We start from the raw sequence: 5,701 nt of genomic DNA, 5'->3' as shown, positions 1-5,701 counted from the left end.
ATGCAATAGCAGATGCGGACGAGGGAAGAGCTAGTGACTTGGGCCAACTTCAAGACTCGCTTCCTGGAGAAGTACTTTCCTGATACAGCTAACCCTATCTGTTTGTGTGTGGCGATAATCAGATAACTTGTTATCCGGGAGCAGATGTTTTGACAGGTGAGCCAGGAGATGCTTGAGTTTAGAGAGCGAGATTATATGGGGATTCGAAGAATTTTAATATTTGGATATTTTCTTGTTTTCAAACAGTTTCTGTTTTAGTTATTTTATGGGTTGTAATAAATGTTATCTTCAAATTTTTTTTAAGATATACTATTTCATGGTTTTAATTTTCTCGCGTTTTTGGGAAAATATGATTATAAATGGGGTTTGATAGTTATTATTATGTTTTATTTATTTTATTTATTCCTCTATATTTATTTAAAAGTAATATTCCTTAGCGATGTTACATAAATCACTTTAGATAGAGAAACTCCATAAATAACTTAGGACCTTATTGTATATTCTTGTAAAGCTATGGAAGGAGGAAAGCTACTCCATGTTCTTCTTGTACACATCATTATGAGCAACGAATTCCTTCATAGTTGGGATTGAATGTAACTTCTAAACTCTCTCTATATTGCACTTGATTATATATTTATTATGTTATTGTTTCACATGTTGGTTACTTGATTTATATTGAATTCCTTGGTGATTTGGCCAATCATCATATCCCATTAGCACTAGATGCAGAGACATCTACTCTAGTGTTTAGATTCAATCAAGTCTCCTAATCCTTGACATATACTAGACATGGGTATGCGAGTTTAGTTAGTTTAAAGAGTCTTATTCTCAATGTGAGGGTTCCTTTACTTGGATAGGGATATCATGCTTCTAACACCCTTAGGTTCTAACTCTCAAACATGAGGTTAGATCTACAAGTGAAGTGTACTTCCAAGAACACTAAAATAAATAATATAATATATAGATATTCCAAGAACACTAAAATAAATAATACAATTTATAGATAATTAAAGGTAGTGCAGTAGAGTCACTACAAAAAAAAAGCTAAATTGCGGAGGTTTTAATTTCGTTTAGCGGGGATTTTTACCTTCCACAAAATAATTTGCAAGGGTTTTTCAAACCTCCACAGATAGGTTCCCCACAAGTTATTTGTGAAGGTTTTCTACAACCCCTGGTACCAGGTTTATATTGTGGAAGTTTTTTAATGGAGGGTTATAACCTCTCATTTATTTCCATAAACCTATTTGATTCAAAAATTCCTATTTTTCTTCAATTCGAGAATTATACTGTAAAAGTTTTAACTTGTTTCGTTTGTATTATTTAATTTGTGAATTTATTACTGTATTTTTCTTGCGTTATTCAAATCTTATAAAAAACAATATTTTGTTTGTAATTAGAATTTCCTACTATACTTGACAATGTATGTCATCATTTGAGGTACTTATATTTTTATATCAACAATATTTTTTTTTGTAAACTTCAATCAAATACTTCAACCAAAGTGCTCAAATATATATCATTAGAACTTTTGATTCTCAAAATCAACATATTAACATAAAAGCAATTTAAATTGAAACAATTACAACTTAATCCATACTTACTCAAAGTTCATAACACACTAAAATAGTTTCATCCTAAAAAACATCATCAACACCCTAAATGTTGCTACCACCAGATGATCCTCTTGTACCCATAGAAGACTCAGAATCATTTGCATCACCGGTTTGCTGAAATTATAAAAGATAAATATTATCTGCAAGAAGGACGTCAACCTCAAATCATGAAATCAACATGCATATACTAAAATAGTTTATTACTAGATCATTGACCTGCACAAAAATCATGGTTATTTGGTATCGATGGTTAACTCACACCAATACAGTATAATTCTTGTATCAAAAATCACATCACAAATAAGTACCAAGATAATTAGTTTCCAAAGGCTGGACATAACTTACTTGTGGTTGAGGATCAAAGAAGGCAGTTAATTCATCAGAGATCTTTCCTTCCTTCATTATCATGTAGGCTTTTAGTGCACCCAAGGTGGTTTGAATTTGGGATTCTAAATTAGTGTACTTTTGTTGCCACTAATCAGAAGATGTTGATGATGTGGCAACACTAGATGAAGCAATGCTTAAATCCAAAAGTCGAAATCTTATATTTCTAAATGAGTTAGTAGGAGCTGCTCCTAAACCCATGCATCGCACCCTCCCAGAATGCTCTGGGCCTAACACTCTACCAACAACATCATTAGGGGAAACCTCTGATTCATCATTAGTGCTTTGAGTCAAACCCACTTCAATTTGTTCCTATAGGCACACAACAATATGTAGTGAAAACTCTAACCATTGAAGGAAAATGCACGAAAATATCATATTATGGTACAACTAACTGATATAGCCTTTGCCGCATCATTTACAAATGATCCATCCTTTCTTTTATGAGTATCAATGTATAATTTTCCCCGACTAGGAAGTTGTCCAGTTTCCAAAAACTAAATAAAAAGAGAAGTTAAGTTAAATAGTAAAAATCTGGTGCACAAAAAAGTTCTGAAAGAAAGTTCACCCCGAAAGTTCTACAGTTGCACAAAAATCTGCTAAACACCACAAGAACATGAAGAAGAAGAAAATACTCAATGATGGACAACAAAAATGATCTGGTGCATCCAGAGGAAGAAGATTCATCTGCCAACAGGGAGTACTGGATCAAAACAGATGCAGATTGTAAGCATGCAACAACTTTTCACAACTCTTATATCTATGCATTCCAATTTAATTATAGAATTTGATGATTCACTTGATGAAAGTACCAAGTGACTGTAACAGAGAAAATCATTTACAGCATGTCTATTTTTAGTTTCAGTTTTGTAACAGAGAAAGTACCAATTGCAGACTTAGTTCTAGAGCTGTGAGGGACTGTGAAGAAAATGTTGTGTGTTCATAAGATGTCTTTTTCTATTAGTGTTAACTAATGTTGTGTTTGTACTATGAAAACTTATATGTAAGAAACAAATAATTGAGGTACTTATATGTAAGTAACACGAACTCATCAAAACACGATATGCTTAGATTTTGTGAATGTTGCTATTTTCATAAATATCAAACATCAAATCATGATGGATAACATATGCTTATATCATGCCGCTTAATCATAATATCACGTGACCAAATGACAGCAGAATGAAACCAGAAACAGAAACATTTTTTAGATCAATCTCTAATGTTTGTCTCTATATATGAAAGTGAAACCCTTAGAACATTCACACATTTCACAGAGCCCTCATTTTATCTAATTAGATAGTTTAGTGAATATGAAGTTGTTTAGTTTAGTTTAGAGCTAGTTAGAGATAGAAAATTAGTTTTACTTTACTTGCTTTGTTTTGCTGCAGTTTTAGTTTTGGTGTTTTTTTTTTTCGTAAGTGTATTTTTTTATTTTGCTGTTATAATTCTAGAGAGTAGATAATTTTAATAATATTTTCTAAAGGGAAATTTAGGTTTGTTATCATTGTTATAATAGTGTTTTGTAAGTTTTAGTATTATGATATACTTTAGAACATTTTTTAAATTTTCTACAGAATAATATAGGCCACACAAATGGTAGTTGTTCTTCTATGTAGGCCACACAAATAATGCTAGTTTTAATAATATAGGCCACATAAACATGACAAATGACAAATGAATAAAGAGATAGAGAATAAAACCAGGATGTTAGTTGAGATTAGGTGATGAGTCCATTGACAGCTGCAAGTAAAAACAAAAGTGAAGAAACACATTAATTGACCATAAGTGATACTCTCAGAAACACATTGTGAGCATTCTGGACCACCAATGAAACAAGTTTTGTTGATGAATTTTTGGGATTTAATTCACCAAAGAACAATGAAAAACACATAACTGAAATAGTTTAATGAATTCCTGTATGAAAAACACACAACATGGTTTTATTTTGTACATACAGAGGAATTAAAAGGGGAAGGAAAAAGAGAAGAAGATGAAACCTATGATTTTGTTAATCAGACACAATACTGAGTTCTTTGAAATTGTTTTGAGTAAAGTTAAGGCTAATCGAAATGTAATATATATGTGTATCACTTTTATTAAAAGGTAACACTGGTTGTGAGTTAGGGGGTCGGATATGATTATAACCATTTGTCAATTCATGCATGGACATCTACTCTCAAACCTGACATTGTTTTTGTTGGTAGGGGGAGCTACTTCACCTATGAATGAAGAATGGTTTTGATGATGTCTACTGGATTAGAATAGAACATAGATTTGGTCTAGTTAGGTTATGCATTAGGCTAATAGTTTTTCTTTATCAGATGTAAATTAGGCCTGCTTTGTGCTGCTTTGGACCATTACAATCTTGCTAGTGCAAACATGAATGGCTAGCTGTTTAACTAATGGATTAGTTGTGAGTACTGCACTAAGGCAGTGAAAATACACTCAGGATAATCGATTAGGTAAATTGCTAATCAATTGGTGACAGCAAAAATCTCATTATAAAAGCTGGTTTTAGAATCTGTTTTGGGTATGGAGAAAATTGATAGATCATGCAGTTTTCCATCTGAAAGAGAGCCTTCTGAGAGTCACAGAGTTTCTGAGCAATCTGAAAAACACTCCAAGTCTAGATGTACGTACTGTCTAGGACAGCTAGAGAAGATAGAGTACTTAATGGAAACCCTGTCAAAATTCACTCTAGGAAGATCCAACCTAGATGCTGTTTTAGGATCCCAAAGGAGTGTGCTGAATAAAGAGGGAATTGGTTATAGTGGCAACCCTAATCGATTATCGTGTAGGAATTTTCTCAACATTAGTAAATCATCCTCCATTATCTGCACCTATTGTTCTGAACCTGGTCACTTTTCTACTTCCTGTTACTTTAAAAACAGTGGGGTTCCTAGAGGAAAATTCAAATGGGTGCCCAAAAGAACTGCAACACAGTCTAACACAAGAGGACCCAAGTTTGTTTGGGTACCTGATTCATCAAAATAATATGTTTTGCAGGAAAATGCTGAAGCTAAGGAGTCAATGTGGTATCTGGATAGTGGCTGCTCTAGACACATGACAGGTGATAGCTCGAAATTCAGCAAAATTTCACACAAAGTAAGTGGACATGTCACTTATGGTGACAACAACAGAGGTAAGATTCTTGGATCTGGTAAGGTAAGGTCATCATCAGCTGTGGAAATTGAGGATGTTCTGTTAGTGGATGGACTCAAGCATAATTTACTTAGCATTAGCCAACTGTGTGATAAGAATCTGAAAGTAACCTTTGAAGCCCATCATTGTTTAATCTGTCATGCATCCACAAATGAACTGGTATTTGTGGGAAAAAGGATTCAGAACATATACATGGTGGACTTTGAAAACACTTCTTTTGATTCAATTGCTTGCCTATTTGCTAAGAATGATGAACCTTGAATTTGGCATAAAAGACTTGCACACATACATATGAGTCACCTAAATAAGCTTGTGTCAAAGCAGTTAGTCACTAGGTTGCCTGATATAAAGTTTAAGTCAGACAAGTTGTGTGACGCATGCCAAAAAGGTAAACAAGTAAAGACATCCTTTAAGTCAAAACAACATATCTCCACCTCTAATCCATTAGAACTAATTCATATGGACCTGTTTGGACCTTCTAGAACCAGAAGCTTGGGAGGAAATTATTATGCACTTGTTCTTGTGGATGACTATTCTCG

General features: G+C 33.4%; 1 long non-coding RNA gene across 1 annotated transcript; it reads right to left on the bottom strand.

Moving 5' to 3' along the window:
• Window positions 1-1,488: 1,488 nt before the first annotated feature.
• On the bottom strand, window positions 1,489-2,471 carry LOC146882083 (uncharacterized). Its single transcript, XR_014985044.1, has 3 exons — window positions 2,393-2,471; window positions 1,959-2,309; window positions 1,489-1,727 (listed from the first exon to the last, which is right to left on the bottom strand). It is a non-coding gene; the product is annotated as an uncharacterized LOC146882083 (long non-coding RNA).
• Between the last annotated feature and the right edge of the window lie 3,230 nt (window positions 2,472-5,701).

This window comes from Vigna unguiculata, chromosome 10 (assembly GCF_037176805.1).
Source record: "Vigna unguiculata cultivar grain cowpea cultivar isolate G323 ecotype 2 chromosome 10, ASM3717680v1, whole genome shotgun sequence".
In the NCBI taxonomy this organism is placed as follows: Eukaryota; Viridiplantae; Streptophyta; class Magnoliopsida; order Fabales; family Fabaceae; genus Vigna; species Vigna unguiculata.
The sequence above is the reverse complement of the archived record's forward strand: the minus strand, read 5'-3'. Positions and strand labels throughout refer to the sequence as shown.